Here is a 21450-nt window from a genome sequence, read left to right on the forward strand (position 1 = left end):
GGGAGAGAGGTGGAGAGGGGGAGAGAGAGAGAGGGAGAGAGGTGGAGAGGGGGGAGAGAGAGAGAGAGAGATAGACAGAGAGAGAGAGAAGGAGAGGGAGACTTTGACTTTTGGTCTTTCTTTACTGAAACATTCTCATTTAATTAAAACAATTCACCACTACACCATAAAAATAAAACTCCAAAATATATCCTGTACTGCATACATGTACCATACTCCCCTTTCCCTCTACCACACAGTACAAAACAACATCACTATAACCTTAAAACCACACCATTTCTACAACCGTATATCCAAAACATCTTCCACAACTATACAGACAGCCCCCCCCCCCCAACACACCATATCTCCTGAAACAGCTCCACATTTTTTATCAATCTATAGAACTGAAATTCTACCCTAAGGCGCGCAGAGACCAACCCATTAAATTATCCCCCCACCTTTGACCTTGTTCCTCCTTGTTAGCCAAAGAGACAATTTCGCCTGTGCAAACAGAAAATTCAACAAAACACATTTGGCCTTCTCCTCCTTCAAATACCTGTACCCCATTATAAACATCCCAACAGTAAAAACCACCCCAACCTCTGACACAAACATTCCAACAGAGACATTAATGGCATTAACCTGGCGCACACAGAAAACACATGAATGACAGTTTCTTTCATAACACAGAAAGGACACCCCTGACCGATTCCCGGGTCAACCCGTGCCAACCAGCTGTTAACTTCTTAAGGTATAGGGGGCGGCATTTTCACTTTTGGATAAATAGCGTGCCCAGTTTCAACTTCCTGCTACTCATGCCAAGAATATAAGATATGCATATTATTAGTAGAATCATGTCTGTGAGTATAACAGAACTTATGTAGCAGGCAAAACCCCGAGGACTAACCGTTCAGATTTTTTTTGTTGAGGTCTCTGTCTGTTCAGTGAGTTCTCCTTGGGAAACGATATTTCTTAGGCCCTTCCTTTCAATTCCTACCACTTCCACTGGATGTCACCAGTCTTTGGAATTTGGTTGAAGTTACTCCTTTGTGCAATGAAGAAGTAGGGCCAACTAGGAAATGTGTAACACTGTTGAGAGTTGCGCAAGACTTGAAAAGTAGCGTTAGTTTCCTCCCGTACTCTATTGAAAACAGATAGACCCGTCTTCAATTTGATCGATTATTAACGTTTAAAAATAACTAAAGTTGTATTACAAAAGTAGTTTGAAATGTTTTGGCAAAGTTTACAGGTAACTTTGGAAATATTTTGTAGTGACTGCGCAATTTGGAAGCAGTTTTTTTTCCAGATCAAACGCGCCAAATAAATTGACATTTTGGATATATATGGACGGCGGATTTAATCGAACAAAAGGACCATTTGTGATGTTTATGGGACATATTGGAGTGCCAACAAAAGAAGCTGGTCAAAGGTAAGGCATGTTTTATATTTTATTTCTGCGTTTTTTGTAGCGCCTGCAGGGTTGAAATATGCTACTCTCTTTGTTTACTGCTGGTGCTATCATTAGATAATAGCAGCCATCCTGCTTTCCAGTTCCACCAGGCCATATCCTCCTTCGTCGACGGTCATGTACAACACTGCCGCCCTCAGCCAGTGATGGCCCGACCAGAAAAAGTTCACCAGCTTGCGTTGCAGGTCTGCGAGCAGAGGACAGCCAGTTTATGCCACAGGGGTTGAGGACAGCCAGTTTATGCCACAGGGAAGATGCCACCAGGTTGTTGATTATCAGCACCCTCCCTCTATATGACACTTGGGACAGGAGCCACCTCCACCTGGCCAGTCTTGACACCACTGTCTGTGACAGCCCCTCCCAGTTCTTCCTGACCCACCTCTCCGAGCCCAGGTACACCCCCAACACTTTAAGCCCCTCACAACTCCACTGCAAACTCCCCCCATAACTAACATAACAGAGCTTTGTTCTTGCCCCAGTTTACCTTAGTTGATGAAGCTCCCTCGTACACCTTCAGACTGGTCTCAGCATATACAAATTACGTTTCTGTCAGGATCTGCATATCCTGACGGAAACATCATTTGCATATGCTGACACTGCTATGTCTGTCACCACATCCATGCCTGTTCAGCACACTCTCTGCAGTCTGCTACGTAGCAATCCCAAAAACAGCTCAATGCCTAGTGTATATAACTGCCCAGAGAGAGGGCATCCTTGTCTATGCCCCGTCTCACCCAGACTGGCCTATTGATCCCCCCCTCCTACCTTAACCATACATGACGCCCCAGCGTACAACAGCTTTACACAGGTCAAAAACCTCTTCCCAAACCCAAACACAGACATCACATTAAACAGATACTGATGGTCCACTCTATCAAAAGCCTTCTCTTGATCTAAAGCGACCAGTCCAAAGTTCACATTAGAACCTCTCGACATGTCCAACATGTCCCAATTTAAGAACAAGTTGTCCGTGATTGAGCGTCCCGGTACACAATATGTTTGGTCCTTATGTACTATCGAGTCCAAATGGGACTTCAGTCTGTTAGAGAAGACCTTGGCAAATATCTTGTAGTCCGCACAGAGCAATGCCACAGACCTCCAGTTCTTAAGTTCATACAAGTCCCCTTTTTTGGGCAGGAGAGTCAGAGCCGCCCGATGGCAGCTCATCTGCAACTCTACTACCTCGACACATTTATGCAACACGCAAAACAAGTCCAGTCCAATTATTCCCCAGATTTCTTTTATAAAACTCCACTGGGAGTCCATCGACCCCAGGTGTATGACCGGGGGACATCAGGGTTACGGCTTCTGCCAGCTCATGGGAATGTCCATTTCATCCCTCTGTGCCGGAGAGAGCTTAGGGAGTCCTGCGAACAAGACCTGAGCACACATAGGATCACACATTTCTGCCCTATACAACTAAATATAAAACTCCACAATTGGCTCCCGCATCTCACCCACCACAGAGGTCACCCGCCCATCAGACAGCCGTAGACAATGCATACACTTGGCTTCACCACTCCGTCTTTCCAAACCAAAGAAGAAGGTGCTGGGAGCATCCATCTCCTTCGGCATGGAGAGCCTAGCTCTTACAAGTGCTACCTTTACTTTACCTGGAAAAAACAACCCAGGTTCCTATGTAATTCAGCTAAATTAGCCTGAAGGCCTACATTGCCTTGCCCCACCATCTCTACCTCCATCTCACTAATACAACACTCTAGTTCCCCTAATACTCTCCTAGCCTCTGAGGATGAGAGAGCTGTATACTGTTGACAGAAATGCAGAATTTGGACTTTCCCCACATCCCACCATTGACTCAGAGACTCATAATCCTCTCTTCGCTGCCCCCACCTTTCCCAAAAGGTCTGTAAACCTGAGCAAAAAGTGGCATCTTGTAAGAGCTTTACATTAAACTTCCAATAGGATGCCTGCCGGGGCCCTGGTGAAATAGACAGCTGAGCCATGGTTATGTGATAATCCGAAAACCCCACCGGGAGAATGGTAGTGTTACGCCCCTGAAAACAGGGGAGAAATAATCACGACAGTGATACGGTGTTGTATTCTCAATTCAACGTTTAGTTCAATGAGAAAAAGACCGCGATTTTCCCCAGGAATATGGGTGGAGACTAGAGCAATCGATCTCCGGCTCATAGATTAAGAGCATTTCGTAGATCACAGATTAACACTTTTAGGCACTACAAAATCAAGTAATCAATATAACATTTACACATTACTCTCACAATTCGTACCCTTTGACAGATTTGAACTTTAACACAATTATATGAATGTTATCAATCTTTATCAACTGATACTGAATGCATCTTTTTAACCTTAGATGTTTTAAGATCCTCACATACTATGAACTTACTAATACTTTTCAATGTATAACAGGCTATGAATATTTCCTTTAACCTGTCACAGTAGCGCCCAACAACCTATTGCTCTGATTCCTGGGCGTGTAAAAACGATTAAGTCGGGCTGCACTCACCCTAGCCCCAAGAACCTTCACCCATGTATACTGTCTTGTGTTAGGATGTTTAGTTCTCCAAACATCCACTAGGTCAAACTGATTAATGATGTCCCTTAATTAACTCCCACTGACACTGAATGAGGCTCTTCCCCATTTATGGCATTCGTAAAAATTCATTGTACAGTTCCAGTCCCCTCCGACCACCAGCGTCTCCTCAGGCGCTACCTGTGAGAGTTCCTGTCTAAGACACCCAAACAGAACCCCCTCTCTCTCCCTGTGTTAGGCGCATACACATTTATAAAGACAACATCCATGTTGTTAATTTCTGCTTTTACAACAAGCAGCCTACCCCTACACACCGCCTTCGAGGAGCAAATTTTTACAGACAGACCCGGTACAAAAAGGACTGCCACCTCTGCACTAAAATCTGTCCCATGGCTCAACACACTTGCCCCTTTCCACCAGAGCCCCCAATCGACTTCATTCACCACATTACTATGGGTCTCCTGCAGAAACAACACCTGTACTTTTTTTGTTTCACATATTCACCCAACACACTCCTCTTTCCCGCATCTCTGGCGCCATTTATATTGAGCGATCCTACCCGAAGAGTCTCCATAAGAAGTGGGAGAAAAGCCAGCAAAGAAAGAGACCAATAGCAAAGCTCAAAAAGCCCCAGGGCCAGAAAGAAACTACACAAGGTAGACCCTTACGCACTGTTGTGATCCACTCCCTCAACCTAAAATGTTTCCTGGGTGAGAGGACACCATGCTCCTCATTTTTCATAGCGTGTTGTCCTGATCTTGCAAACTTTCTCGGATCAGAAAAAAAACCTCTTTCCCCTTGGTCTCATTCAGGAACCTTGTCAATTCCCTCAACGTGTACTTTCAACCCTCTGCCCATTGAAGAGGAGTCCTTACTCAGACTCACTTTCCTCCTCATCTCCATCTCCCATCCTGACCACCTGCCCTTCCTCTCTGGTCATCTACACCACCATCTCTGGCATGACTAGACCCAGCCTCATCTACATCACCATCCATAGCTTGACTAGACCCAGTCTCATCTACAACACCATCCATAGCATGACTAGACCCAGCCTCCACTACACCGCCATCCATAGCATGACTAGACCCAGCCTCAGCTACCCCACCATCTCTAGCCTGACTAGGCCCAGTCTCATCTACAACACCATCCATAGCATGACTAGACCCAGCCTCCGCTACACCACCATCCATAGCATGACTAGACCCAGCCTCATCTACACCACCATCCATAGCATGACTAGACCCAGCCTCTGCTACACCGCCATCCATAGCAGGACTAGACCCAGCCTCATCTACATCACCATCTCTAGCCTGACTAGGCCCAGCCTCATCTACACCACCATCTCTTGCCTGACTAGGCCCAGCCTCATCTACACCACCATCTCTAGCCTGACTAGGCCCAGCTTCAGCTACACCACCATCCATAGCATGACTAGGCCCAGCTTCTGCTGTCTGCATCTCATTGCCCCCTTCACGTTGACCTCGATTTCCCCCACTGGCGCTTGTGCCCTCACCTTGTCTACGGCCTTTATGTGGGCAAGCCAAACTCTTATGCACCAAATCCCCACATTCAAAACACCGTAGACTATCTGTGATGGCAAACCCTGCGTAGAGCCCCTCCCCATGCCTCACTTTAAAATGCACATTTAGCTGTTGCCCATTGTTACTCAGAAACATGAACACTTGCCTCCGGAACGAAACAACAAGACGAAACCCGCTAGCAAATTTACCAAAATGACTCAGCTCTTTCCCGATTTCATCATCTGTAATAAAGGGAGGCAAATTTGCAACTATTACCCTTGTTGAAGGGGTAGAAATTGGCGAAATTGGCATCAACAAACCCCATACAAATATTCCACTAGCAATTAACCTACCAACCAAATTTGCTCTTTTCATTAACACAACCACAGCTTTGTTCATTCTAGAAGCGGAATGTATAAATTCAGCTCCTACCTGTTCACCGACTGCAAGCAGAACCTCCTCCACTTTAACTCCATTCTCAGGAACACACCTGAGTCCATGCCGTATCGACAGCGTCTCCTCCACGCTACGCTGAGAAGCCATTGAGCACACCACACCTTCCAGACCCCAGGAAACTAACTCGGTCCTCTTCCACCCTAACTTTGAAAAAACCTCTGGATACTGCTAAAACAAATTGTAACCCTCCACCATAGAAAATGAAATTGAAAGAAAAGACCAAGGACAGAATAAAGAAGGTTAGTTAGGACAGAGTCCTCCACACCAAACAGTCAAATTCCAAAAACCTCCCAGCATGCACTGCGAGAGAGAGCGAGAGAGAGAGAGCTTGTAACATGCCCAGACATACTGCAGCACTTTGACTGGGCTTAGACTAAACAGTGTTCTATGTAGAGTCAATGGAAGAAATATAGAACAAATGATGTGGCAATAAAGAACATGATGGAGAAAGACGAACCTCAGAAATGGAATGAAACACAGGAAAGTATTCAGACCCCTTGACTTTTTCTATATTTTGTTAACTCTTGAAGCTAGGGGGCACTATTTGTAATTTTGGAAAAATAACGTTCCCAAAGTAAACTGACTATTTCTCAGGACCAGATGCTAGAATATGCATATAATTGACAGCATAGGATAGAAAACACTAAAGTTTCCATAACTTTAAAAATATTGTCTGTTAGCATAAGTATCAGAAATCCTGAGAAATATCCAATCAGAAAGTGACCCTTATTTTGAAACCCCTGTCTTTCTATGCATCCCTATTGCCCATTGAAAGGGATATCAACCAGATTCCTTTTTCTACATCTTCCCTAAGGTGTCTACAGCCTTTAGGCGTAGTTTCACGCCTTTATGTTGAAGACTGAGCGTAAACGAACACATTGCGTAAGTGGCCAGCTGAGGTAGCCATTTTTCCTCCCGGTCCTACTGAAAAGCCAACTGTCCCGGTTGATATATTATCGAATAGATATTTGAAAAACACCTTGAGGATTGATTATAAAAAAACGTTTGCCATGTTTCTGTCGATATTATGGATATAATTTGGAATTCTTTTCGTTGTTGTCGTGACCGCTATTTCCGGTGGATTTCTGAACATAACGTGACAAACAAATGGAGGTATTTTGGGTATAAAAATAATCTTTATGGAACAAAAGGAACATTTGCTGTCTAACTGGGAGTCTCGTCAGTGAAAACATCCGAAGATCATCAAAGGTAAACGGTTAATTTGATTGCTTTTCTGATTTTGGTGACCAAGCTTCCTGCTGCTAGCTGGACATAATGCTATGCTAGGCTATCGATAAACTTACACAAACGCTTGTCTTGCTATCGCTGTATAGCATCATTTCAAAATCTGAGACGACAGGGTGATTAACAAAAGGCTAAGCTGTGTTTTGCTATATTTCACTTGTGATTTCATGAATATGAATATTTTCTAGTAAGATTATTTGACCGTTGCGCTATGCTAATTAGTGTAGTTGCTGACAATTCTCCCGGATCCGGGATGGGTAGTTTCAAGTTACAGCCTAATTCTGAAATTGATTCAATTGTTTTTCCCCCTCATCAAAGTACACACAATACCCCATATTGACGAAGCAAAAACAGGTTTTTAGACATTTTTGCAAATGTATTTAGTATCACATTTACATAGGTATTCAGACCCTTTACTCAGTACTTTGTTGAAGCACCTTTGGCAGTGATTACAGCCTCGAGTCTTCTTGGGTATGACGCTACAAGCTCGGCACACCTGTATTTAGGGAGTTTCTCTCATTCATCTCTGCATATCCTCTCAAGCTCTGTCAGGTTGGATGGGGAGCGTCGCTGCACAGCTATTTTCAGGTCTCCAGAGATGTTCGATCGGGTTCAAGTCCGGGCTCTGGCTGGGCCACTCAAGAACACATAGAGACTTGTTCCAAATCCACTCCTGCGTTGTCTTGGCTGTGTGCTTAGGGTCGTTGTCCTGTTGGAAGGTGAACCTTCGCCCCAGTCTGAGGTCCTGAGCACTGCAGGTTTTCATCAAGGATCTCTCTGTACTTTGCTCATCTTTCCCTCGATCCTGACTAGTCTCCCAGTCCTTTCCGCTGAAAAACATCCCCACAGCATGATGCTGCCACCACCATGCTTCACCTTAGGGATGGTGCCAGGTTTCCTCCAGATGTGACACTTGGCATTCAGGCCAAAGAGTTCAATCTTGTTTTCATCAGACCAGTGAATCTTTTTTATCATGGTTTGAGAGTCTTCAGGTGCATTTTGACAAACTCCAAACGGGCTGCCATGTGCCTTTTACTGAGGAGTGGCTTCCTTCTGGCCACTCTACCATAAAGGCCTGATTGGTGGAGTGCTGCAGAGATGGTTGTCCTTCTGGAAGGTTCTCCTATCTCTACAGAGGAACTCTGGAGCTCGGTCAGAGTGACCATCTGGTTCTTGGTCACCTCCCTGACCAAGGCCCTTCTCCCCCGATTGCTCAGTTTGGCCCGGCCAGCTCTAAGACGAGTCTTGGTGGTTCCAAACTTCTTCCATTTAAGAATGATGGAGGCCACTGTGTTCTTGGGGATCTTAAATGCTGCAGACATTTTCCGGTACCCTTCCCCAGATCTGTGCCTCAACACAATCTTGTCTCTGAGCTTTATGAACAATTCCTTCGACCTCATGGCTTGGTTTTTGCTCTGACATGCACTATCGACTGTGGCACCTTATATCTGCAGGTGTGTGCCTTTCCAAATCATGTCCAATCAATGAAATTCACCACAGGTGGACTCCAGTCAAGTTGTAGAAACATCTCAAGGATGATCAATGGAAACAGAATGCGCCAGAGCTCAATTTCGAGTCACATTAAAAAGGGTCTTAATACTTATGTAAATATGGTATTTCGGTTTTTGCTACAATTTCTAAACACCTGTTTTTGCTTTGTCATTATGGGATATTGTGTGTAGATTGATGAGGAAAACATTTCATTTAACCCATTTTAGAATAAGGCTGTAACGTAACAAAATGTGGAGAAAGGGAAGAGGTCTGAATACTTTCCAAATGCACTGTATGTAGCAAAGTAAACACAGAAAGATAAATAGACTGGGGGAGTGAGGAGGGCCTGTGGGTATGCAGTCCTAGTCTAACTCCAAAATGCCACCCTATTCCCTACATAGTGCACTACTTTTGACCAGGAATAGGGTTCCATTTGGGATTTAGTCTCCATGTCTTGCAGTAGACCAAACCAAGCGGATAATGAAGGAGCAGCGGCTCGTTAAACAGGGTGAGAACAAACTCATTGGGGCCACCGCACGGCTTGTGGTTGATCCTCTCAGCTGCAGAGAAACTCAGGGTGTGTATGTGTGTGTGTGTGTGTGTAAGGAGATAACCAGGGCATAGTATTAGACCTGGGGTTAATTGTTAGATGGTCTGGAGGAGAGAGATGATACTGATTTACAACAGACAGGAAAAACCAATCACAAGACCATAAAACAGAGAGAAATAAAGATGGCGCCGTGGAGGATGCCTGCCGTTTTATGGGCTCTTAACCAACTGGCTATTTAGTTAGTTTTATCCCATTTTTTGTCTTATCTTGAACATAATGTTGCTGCTACTGTCTCTTATGACCGAAAAGAGCTTCTGGAAATCAGAAAAGCGATTACTCGCCTTGAACTGGACAAAGAATTTCTCTTTAATGAGTCGGGCGAGAGGACACCCGAACAGGCCCTCGTCCCCGTCATTCGGAGGAGAAAGAGACGGAAAAGAGATCGGGGTGCCTTGTGAGGATCCACCGACGAGTGTCTAATCTGCCCTTGTCATCCGTACCAGTGGCCAATGTACAATCGATGGAAAATAAATTGGACGAGCTGAAAGCCCTACCAACGGGGACATAACAAACTGAAATATCTTATGTTTCACAGAGTTGTGGCTGAACGACGACATGAATAACATACAGCTGGCGGGTTATACACTGCATCGGCAGGATAGAACAGCAGCCAAGGGGTGGTGGTCTCTGTATATTTTGTAAACAACTGCTGGTGCATGATATCTAAGGAAGTCTAGAGGTTTTGCTCACCTGAGGTATAGTATCTCATGATAAACTGTCCACCCTAGTCATAGACTGTTCTCTCTGCTACCGCACGGCAAGTGATACCAGAGCACCAAGTCTAGGTCCAACAGGCTTCTAAACAGCTTCTACCCCCAAGCCATAAGACTCCTGACCATCTACGCAACCTTCCGGTTACTAGTCCACCGCTCTAACCACTAGGCTGCCCTGCCGCCCCTGCCACCCTTTTTACGCTGCTGCTACTCTCTGTTATTATCTTTGCACAAGTCACATTAATAACTCTTACCTACATGTACATATTACCTCAATTACCTCGTCTAACCGGTGCCCCCACACATTGACTCTGTACCGGTACCCCCTGTAATATAGCCTCGCTATTGTTATTTTACTGCTGCTCTTTAATTATCTGATTCTTTAATTTCTTATTTTTCTTTAGGTATTTTTCTTAAAACTGCATTGTTGGTTAATAAGGGCTTGTAAGTAAGCATTTCACTGTAAGGTCTACCTGCACCTGTTGTATTCGGCGCATGTGACAAATAAAATGTGATTTGATTTGTGGGTTACTGCTGTGAGGCTAATACCAACATGTTAAGCTAATACCAACATGTCTTAAGCAGACCAGGAAAGCTACAACAAACAAACAACAAATGGAATTAGACATCCCATCAAGCAAAACCAAAAGTTAAAAAGCTTGATCTTTGGTGCACAAGTTGAACCATAGCTGCCACTCTGGCAGAGGCAACTGGCAGAGGCAGATTACTTCGATAATTGTGTAATTCTCCTCATCACCTCACCTCCATTCCTAACTCCAACCTATTTCCAACACCTAATCTGTCTCCACGAAGTGCTTACACAGAACTCTCTGGCTTTGGGAGGAAATGACACGCTATTAATGGCCGAGGTAGGCAAAGCGACTCTCATTGAGAGACATCTGTGGAGTATTTCACAACCGCTCCGAGAGCCTCACTCGCTGCTGATAGACGGCACTTTTGCTTGTGTGTGTGCGTGTGTATGTTGTGGGTGCGCATGTTGTGTGTTCGTGTGTGTGTCGGGACTGGCTGTTTAGAGAAGAGGCCTGGCGCTCGGCTGGCGGGGACTCTAACAACAGCCATCACTAATGTGATTCCCCTGGCGTGACTCACAGCATAGGGGTATAAATATCTACAGAGCTGAGCTAGGAGCCCTGAACTGAGGCCCCTGTCGTTGCATGCCGAGAAAGGAGATCAGGGCCAAAACCTCAGGCTGTTTCAAATCCCACTGAAGAAAAAAAAATTGTTGAATGTTGTTTTTCTTCCTGTGAATTTACGAATGTTTATCTGGCTGAAAGACGCCTGTCTTTTTTACAGCTGTGGAAAATTATAAATAAAAAAAGGATAGAAAAGGATAAATTCATGAGATGGATGATAAGAGGTTTATGAAGCCCCAGAAGACCGGTGTAGATGGAAACCGGGTGTCCCAAATTCCTCATTTGAGACCTGACTGGTGCTTGGGCAGAATTTTGTTGATAGAAGGTCTACATCTGTAGCTGTTACTGTACTCACGACTCCCACCGATGGAAATGGAGAGAAAATGTTTAGACGAAGTTCACATTCACAGCTGTTCAATGCCATATTTGCACAAAATAAGTATTTTTTAAGTCTTCTGAGCAACTAATACAAAGTTCTGTAAATCTTCCATTGGATTTCAATTGAAATAACAGCCTGGTCTTGTGGGAATGGTTGTCGAATGGAGTTACTCTAATATTATTCAAATTTATGAGTATTAACGATCCATTTTGGATATGAGCGGAAGACACAAAGAACATGGTGGACAGACAATCTTCTCAAGTGACCCCTCGTCCACCCCTTCGCCCCAATACACACACCATCACTCAGCCAGACTGTCATCACCCCGACCCCACGCTCCCCTCCTTCTGCACAGTCCCCATACTCCAGAGACCTTCACATTCACAGCCCTCACACCCAAAACCACAAACCACCCTCCCTTCTTCCCTCTCAGAGACAGCTGTAGACCCAAGGACTAGAACTTGAAACCCTACCTCATTCAAAGACCCCCCACCTCCACATCCCCATCCCCCCTCTCCTCACAACTCCCATGCCCCTCCACCCCCTTCCCATATACCATGTACTGTATGTATATCAGTATCCACATCCATAATCACAAGTAAATCATAAATATTCACAACAAATTAAAATATTAGAAAATTCCTCTCATAGTATGCTACCTCATAATTGTAGCCCGGAGAGAAAACAATAAATTAATAAAAGATCAATAAATATGGGAGGGAGGGAGGGAGGGAGGGAGGGAGGGAGGGAGGGAGGGAGGGAGGGAGGGAGGGAGGGAGGGAGGGAGGGAGGGAGGGAGGGAGGGAGGGAGAGAGAGACAAGTAGAGAGAGAGAGAGAGAGAGACAAATAGAGAGAGAGAGAGAGAGGGGGGAGAGACAGACAGACAGACAGATAGACAAATAGAGAGGGAGAGATGGGAGAGAGAGACAGAGAAACAAATAGAGAGAGAGAGACAGAAAGAGAGACAGAGAGAAATAGTGAGAGAGAGAGACAGAGAAAGAGAGACAGAGAGAGAGAGAGAAAGAGAGAAATAGAGACAGAGAAAGAGAGACAGAGAGAAAGAGAGACAGAGAGAAAAATAGAGAGAGAGAGAGAGACAGACAGACAGAGAGACAGACAGAGACAAATTGAGAGTGAGAGAGACAGAGAGACAAATAGAGAGAGAAAGATAGAGAGAGAGAGAATGTATATCAATGAACTGGCGAAGAGTGTGCAGCACCTGGCCTCACCTTACTAGAATCTGAAGTTAAACATCTACTGTTTGCTGATGATCTGCTGCTTCTGTCACTAACCAAGCAGGGCCAACAGCAGCACCTTGATCTTCTGTCCCTAACCAAGGAGGGCCAACAGCAGCACCTTGATCTTCTGTCCCTAACCAAGGAGGGCCAACAGCAGCACCTTGATGTTCTGTCCCTAACCAAGGATGGCCAACAGCAGCACCTTGATCTTCTGTCCCTAACCAAGGAGGGCCAACAGCAGCACCTTGATGTTCTGTCCCTAACCAAGGAGGGCCAACAGCAGCACCTTGATCTTCTGTCCCTAACCAAGGATGGCCAACAGCAGCACCTTGATTTTCTGTCCCTAACCAAGGAGGGCCAACAGCAGCACCTTGATCTTCTGTCCCTAACCAAGGAGGGCCAACAGCAGCACCTTGATCTTCTGCACAGATTCTGTCAGACCTGGGTCCTGGCAGTAAATCTCAGTAAGACAAATATAATTGTGTCCAAAAAAGGTCCAGTTGCCAGGACACCATTGCCCGAGAGCACACACAAACAACTAGAAATACTTTGTCCTAAATATCAGCAACTCAGGTAACTTCCACCAAGCTGTGAATGATATGAAAGACAAGGCAAGAAGGGCCTTCTATGCCATCAAAAGGAACATCAAAATACAACATACAATTAGGATCTGGCTAAAAATACTTGAATCCGTTATAGAACCCATTGCCCTTTATGGTTGTGAGATCTGGGGTCAGCTCACCAACCAAGAATTCACAAAATGGGACAAAGACTAAATTGAGACTCATGCAGAATTCAGCAAAAATATCCCCTGCATACAATTAGGTCGATACTCGCTAATTATCAAAATCCAGAAAAGAGCCGTTCAATTCGACAACCACCTAAAAGGAAGCGATTCCCAAACTTTCTATAACAAACCCGTCACCTACAGAGAGATGAACCTGGAGAGGAGTCCCCTAAGCAAGCTGGTCCTGGGGCTCTGTTCACAAACACACCCCACAGAGCCATCACCTACAGAGAGATGAACCTGGAGAGGAGTCCCCTAAGCAAGCTGGTCCTGGGGCTCTGTTCACAAACACACCCCACAGAGCCATCACCTATAGAGAGATGAACCTGGAGAGGAGTCCCCTAAGCAAGCTGGTCCTGGGGCTCTGTTCACAAACACACCCCACAGAGCCATCACCTACAGAGAGATGAACCTGGAGAGGAGTCCCCTAAGCAAGCTGGTCCTGGGGCTCTGTTCACAAACACACCCCACAGAGCCATCACCTATAGAGAGATGAACCTGGAGAGGAGTCCCCTAAGCAAGCTGGTCCTGGGGCTCTGTTCACAAACACACCCCACAGAGCCATCACCTACAGAGAGATGAACCTGGAGAGGAGTCCCCTAAGCAAGCTGGTCCTGGGGCTCTGTTCACAAACACACCCCACAGAGCCATCACCTACAGAGAGATGAACCTGGAGAGGAGTCCCCTAAGCAAGCTGGTCCTGGGGCTCTGTTCACAAACACACCCCACAGAGCCATCACCTACAGAGAGATGAACCTGGAGAGGAGTCCCCTAAGCAAGCTGGTCCTGGGGCTCTGTTCACAAACACAAACACACTCCACAGAGCCATCACCTATAGAGAAATGAACCTGGAGAGGAGTCCCCTAAGCAAGCTGGTCCTGGGGCTCTGTTCACAAACACACCCCACAGAGCCATCACCTACAGAGAGATGAACCTGGAGAGGAGTCCCCTAAGCAAGCTGGTCCTGGGGCTCTGTTCACAAACACAAACAGACTCCACAGAGCCATCTCCTACAGAGAGATGAACCTGGAGAGGAGTCCCCTAAGCAAGCTGGTCCTGGGGCTCTGTTCACAAACAAACCCCACAGAGCCATCTCCTACAGAGAGATGAACCTGGAGAGGAGTCCCCTAAGCAAGCTGGTCCTGGGGCTCTGTTCACAAACACAAACAGACTCCACAGAGCCATCACCTATAGAGAGATGAACCTGGAGAGGAGTCCCCTAAGCAAGCTGGTCCTGGGGCTCTGTTCACAAACACAAACAGACTCCACAGAGCCATCACCTATGATAATTACCTGACACATTGGAAAGAATGCAAAAAAAACAGAGCAAACTAGAATTCTATTTGGGCCTAAACAGAGAGTACACAGTGGCATAATACCTGACCACTGTGTCTGACCCAAACCCTACCCTACTAGGGTAGGGGGCAGCATTTGGACGAAAAGCATGCCCAGGTTAGGGACAGGAGATCGCTGTTGTTATTCTACTGCTGCTCTTTAATTATTTGTTACTTTTATTTCGCATTTTTCTTTAGGTATTTTTCTTATACTGCTTTGTTGGTTAACGACTTGTAAGTAAGCATTTCACTGTCTATATCCCTTTCACTACATCTGTTGTATTCGGTGCGTGCAACAAATCTAATTTGATTTGACAGCTTCTCCATCCTGGAGGGGGAAATCAATCAACTCCTGCAGCTCTGTTGCACGATGGGTAAGTACATAGTCAATGGTAGGCTTCGAGGGGACTCCTATGGTAGGTACACCTATAGCTCATCTCTTCTCAGTAGTTCTGTAGACTACTTTATCACTGACCTCAACCCAGAGTCTCTCAGAGCGTTCACAGTCAGCCCACTGACACCCCTATCAGATCACAGTAATATCAGTCTACCTGAACAGTCAATCATGAGGCATCAAAGCCAAAGGAACTGAATAATATTAAGAAATGCTATAGATAGAAGGAAAGAAGTGGAAACCTACCAAAAAACAATTGGACAAATCAAATCAAATCAAATTTATTTATATAGCCCTTCGTACATCAGCTGATATCTCAAAGTGCTGTACAGAAACCCAGCCTAAAACCCCAAACAGCAAGCAATGCAGGTGTAGAAGCACGGTGGCTAGGAAAAACTCCCTAGAAAAGCCAATACCTAGGAAGAAAGCTAGAGAGGAACCAGGCTATGTGGGGTGGCCAGTCCTCTTCTGGCTGTGCCGGGTGGAGATTATAACAGAACATGGCCAAGATGTTCAAATGTTCATAAATGACCAGCATGGTCGAATAATAATAAGGCAGAACAGTTGAAACTGGAGCAGCAGCACAGTCAGGTGGAAGTTGAAACTGGAGCAGCAGCATGGCCAGGTGGACTGGGGACAGCAAGGAGTCATCATGTCAGGTAGTCCTGGGGCATGGTCCTAGGGCTCAGGTCAGTTGAAACTGGAACAGCAGCATGGCCAGGTGGACTGGGGACAGCAAGGAGTCATCATGTCAGGTAGTCCTGGGGCATGGTCCTAGGGCTCAGGTCCTCCGAGAGAGAGAAAGAAAGAGAGAAGGAGAGAATTAGAGAACGCACACTTAGATTCACACAGGACACCGAATAGGACAGGAGAAGTACTCCAGATATAACAAACTGACCCCAGCCCCCCGACACATAAACTACTGCAGCATAAATACTGGAGGCTGAGACAGCAACATATTCAATCCCCTTTTGACAACTTCCTGGACAAAATGCTTCACTGTAATGTTTATCCTGTAAACAGTATATTCCCTATCAAATCTAGAAATCTCAATCAGAAAACCAAAGAAACAACAATGACAAATGAAGAATGCAAAAAAAACATTTTTCTTTTTTGAGAAACCTATCCAACCAAAAACATAGAGAACCAGAGAGCTGGGGGAAGAGATACACGTGCAACAATGTGTCTCCCGTGTTTCATATGCTGTACAAGCTATTGGGAGTTTGGGTTACGGGTTAAGTGGTTTTTTCTTTCGGTTTGAAAACTTGACTCAAGATTTGTGTGTGGGTGTGTGTGTGTGTTTCTGTGTCTGTGTAAATGTGTGTTTTATGAACTGTTCTGCACTGTTGCGTCATTGAATGTCTGATACATGCTTCCTTCTAAGCACCGACTTGTGTGAGTTTGTGAACAAAGTGTTGTACATCTAATGGTGTGTGTGTGTGTGTGTGCATATTTTGTATAGCTAGAAGTGTACACAATTATGTGTGAGTCAGGGAGCTGCTGTACAGTCTATTCCCCTCTGACCTGAAGTCACTGTGTTTATGAAGCTTAGCTAGTTCATGTAATGACAGCCTTTTATATGGATGATAAAAGTGTGTCCTTCTCTATGGCTGCTCTTCATGGTACACTGCAGTGTACACACACACACACACACACACACGCAGGGAAACACACACCCACGTATGCAACATTCCTCCTCTTGAACCCCCTACGCTGCAATCAACCACCACCAAAACCACTTCAAGTACAGAAGGGCAACATCATCAATTTCTCCACTTAAAATTCTATCCACCCATATGGGGCTGTTTGGAAAGACAAAACAGAAGAGCGAGAGGGATATAGTCAATAAAGAGAGAGAGGGATTTAGTCAATACAGAGAGAGAGGGATATAGACAATACAGAGAGAGGGGGATATAGTAAATAGAGAGAGAGAGGGATATGGTCAATAAAGAGAGAGAGGAATATAGACAATACAGAGAGAGAGAGGGATATAGATGATATAGAGAGTGAGAGAAGTAGACACTATATAGAGAGAGGGATATAGACAATACAGAGAGAGAGGGATATAGTAAATACAGAGAGAAAGGGATATAGACAATACAGAGAGAGAGGAATATAGACAATACAGAGAGAGAGGGATAAAAAAAACAGAGAGAAAGATATATAGACAATACAGAGAGAGAGGGGGATATAGACAATAAGGAGAGAGACGGGATATAGACAATACAGAGAGAGAGGGGATATAGTCAATACAGAGAGAGAGGGGTATAGACAATACAGAGAGAGAGGAATATAGACAATACAGAGAGAGAGGGATATAGACAATACAGAGAGAGAGGGATATAGACAATAAAGAGAGAGAGGGGATATAGACAATACAGAGAGAGAGAGGGATATAGACAATATAGAGAGAGAGGGGATATAGTCAATACAGAGAGAGAGGGATATAGACAATACAGAGAGAGGGATATAGTCAATACAGAGAGAGAGGAATATAGACAATACAGAGAGAGAGGGATATAGACAATACAGAGAGAGGGGGATATAGACAATAAAGAGAGAGAGGGGATATAGACAATACAGAGAGAGAGGGGATATAAATATTACAGAGAGAAAGATATATAGACAATACAGAGAGAGGGGGATATAGACAATAAAGAGAGAGAGGGGATATAGACAATACAGAGACAGCTGATATAGACAATACAGAGAGAGAGGGATATAAACAATACAGAGAGTGGGAAATAGACAATACAGAGAGAGAGGGGATATAGTCAATAAAGAGAGAGGGATATAGACAATACATAGAGAGGGGATATAGACAATACAGAGAGAGAGGGGATATAGACAATACAGAGAGAGAGGGATATAGACAATACAGAGAGAGAGAGGGATATAGACAAACAGAGAGAAAGGGATATAAACAATACAGAGAGAGGGAAATAGACAATACAGAGAGAGAGGGATATAGTCAATAAAGAGAGAGGGATATAGACAATACAGAGAGAGAGGGATATAGTCAATAAAGAGATAGGGAAATAGACAATACAGAGAGAGAGGGATATAAACAATAAAGAGAGAGGGAAATAGACAATATATATAGAAAGAGATATGGACAATATATATAGAGAGGGATATAGACAATATAGAGAGAGAGGGATATAAACAATAAAGAGAGAGGGAAATAGACAATATATATAGAGAGATTTATAGACAATATATAGACAGAGGGATGTAGACAATATATATAGAGAGAGATATAGACAATATATATAGAGAAGGATATAGACAATATAGAGAGAGAGATATATAGACAATATATATAGAGAGAGATATAGACAATATATATAGACAGGGATATAGACAATATAGAGAGAGAGATATATAGACAATATATAGAGAGAGGGATATAGACAATATATATAGAGAGAGATATAGACAATATAGAGAGAGAGGGATATAAACAATACATACAGAGAGAGATATAGACAATACAGAGAGAGAGGGATATAGACAATATATACAGAGAGAGATATAGACAATACAGAGAGAGAGGGATATAGACAATACAGAGAGAGCGGGATATAGACAATACAGAGAGAGAGGGATATAGACAATTCAGAGAGAGAGGGATATAAACAATACAGAGAGAGGGAAATAGACAATACAGAGAGAGAGGGATATAGTCAATAAAGAGAGAGGGAAATAGACAATACAGAGAGAGAGGGATATAGAGAATATATATAGAGAGAGATATAGACAATATATATAGAGAGGGATATAGACAATATAGAGAGAGAGAGATATAGACAATATATAGAGAGAGGGATATAGACAATATACATAGAGAGAGATATAGACAATATATATAGAGAGGGATATAGACAATATAGAGAGAGAGATATATAGACAATATATAGAGAGAGGGATATAGACAATATATATAGAGAGAGGGATATAGACAATATAAAGAGAGAGATAGACAATATATAGAGAGAGGGATATAGACGATATAGAGAGTGAGAGATATAGACAATATATATAGAGAATAAATATAGAGAGGGATATAGACAATATATAGAGAGAGGGATATATACAATCTATATAGAGAGAGATAAAGACAATATATAGAGAGAGAGGGATATAGACAATATATAGAGAGAGGGATATAGACAATCTATATAGAGAGAGATAAAGACAATATATAGAGAGAGAGGGATATAGACAATATATAGAGAGAGGGATATAGACAATCTATATAGAGAGAGATAAAGACAATATATAGAGAGAGAAATAGACAATATATATATAGAGAGGGATATAGACAATAGAGAGAGAGATATAGACAATATATAGAGAGAGGGATATAGACAATCTATATAGAGAGAGATAAAGACAATATATAGAGAGAGAAATAGACAATATATATAGAGAGGGATATAGACAATAGAGAGAGAGAGATATAGACAATATATAGAGAGAGGGATATAGACAATATATATAGAGAGATATATAGACAATATATAGAGAGAGGGATATAAACAATATATAGAGAGAGAGATATAGACAATATATAGAGAGAGGGATATAGACAATATATAGAGAGAGAGGGATATAGACAATATATATAGAGAGAGAGGTATATAGACAATATATATATAGAGAGATAGAGACAATATAGAGAGAGAGAGGTATATAGACAATATATATAGAGAGAGATATAGACAATATATAGAGAGAGGGATATAGACGATATAGAGAGAGAGAGGTATATAGACAATATATAGAGAGAGATATAGACAATATATAGAGAGAGGGATATAGACAATATATAGAGAGAGAGGTATATAGACAATATATAGAGAGAGATATAGACAATATATATAGAGAGGGATATAGAGAGTGAGAGAAGTAGACACTATATAGACAATACAGAGAGAGAGGGATATAGTCAATACAGAGAGAAAGGGATATAGTCTATAAAGATAAAGGGATATAGTCAATAGAGAGAAAGGAATATAGTCAATACAGAGAGAGAGGGATATGGTCAATACAGAGAGAGGAATATAGACAATACAGAGAGAGAGAGGGATATAGTCAATACAGAGAGAGAGGGATATAGTCAATACAGAGAGAGGGATATAGTCAATAAAGAGAGAGAGTGATATAGTCAATACAGAGAGAGAGGAATATAGACAATACACAGAGAGAGAGGGATATAGTCAATACAGAGAGAGAGGGATATAGTCAATAAAGAGAGAGGGATATAGTCAATAAAGAGAGAGAGTGATATAGTCAATACAGAGAGAGAGGAATATAGACAATACACAGAGAGAGAGGGATATAGACAATATAGAGAGAGAGGGATAAAAAAATACAGAGAGAAAGATATATAGACAATACAGAGAGAGAGATATAGACAATATATACAGAGAGAGATATAGACAATATATACAGAGAGAGATATAGACAATACAGAGAGAGAGGGATATAGACAATAAAGAGAGAGGGACATAGACAATAAAGAGAGAGAGGGATATAGACAATAAAGAGAGAGAGGGATATAGACAATACAGAGAGAGGGACATAGACAATAAAGAGAGAGAGGGATATAGACAATACAGAGAGAGAGGGATATAGTCAATAAAGAGAGAGGGACATAGACAATAAAGAGAGAGAGGGATATAGACAATACAGAGAGAGAGGGATATAGTCAATAAAGAGAGAGAGGGATATAGACAATACAGAGAGAGGGATATAGACAATATATATAGAGAGAGATATAGACAATATATACAGAGAGAGATATAGACAATACAGAGAGAGAGGGATATAGACAATACAGAGAGAGGGATATAGACAATATATAGAGAGAGAGATATAGACAATATATACAGAGAGAGATATAGACAATACAGAGAGAGAGGGATATAGACAATACAGAGAGAGCGGGATATAGACAATACAGAGAGAGAGGGATATAGACAATTCAGAGAGAGAGGGATATAAACAATACAGAGAGAGGGAAATAGACAATACAGAGAGAGAGGGATATAGTCAATAAAGAGAGAGGGAAATAGACAATACAGAGAGAGAGGGATATAAACAATAAAGAGAGAGGGAAATAGACAATATATATATAGAGAGAGATATAGACAATATA

Source organism: Oncorhynchus kisutch, linkage group LG15 (assembly GCF_002021735.2).
Source record: "Oncorhynchus kisutch isolate 150728-3 linkage group LG15, Okis_V2, whole genome shotgun sequence".
Lineage (NCBI taxonomy): Eukaryota > Metazoa > Chordata > Actinopteri > Salmoniformes > Salmonidae > Oncorhynchus > Oncorhynchus kisutch.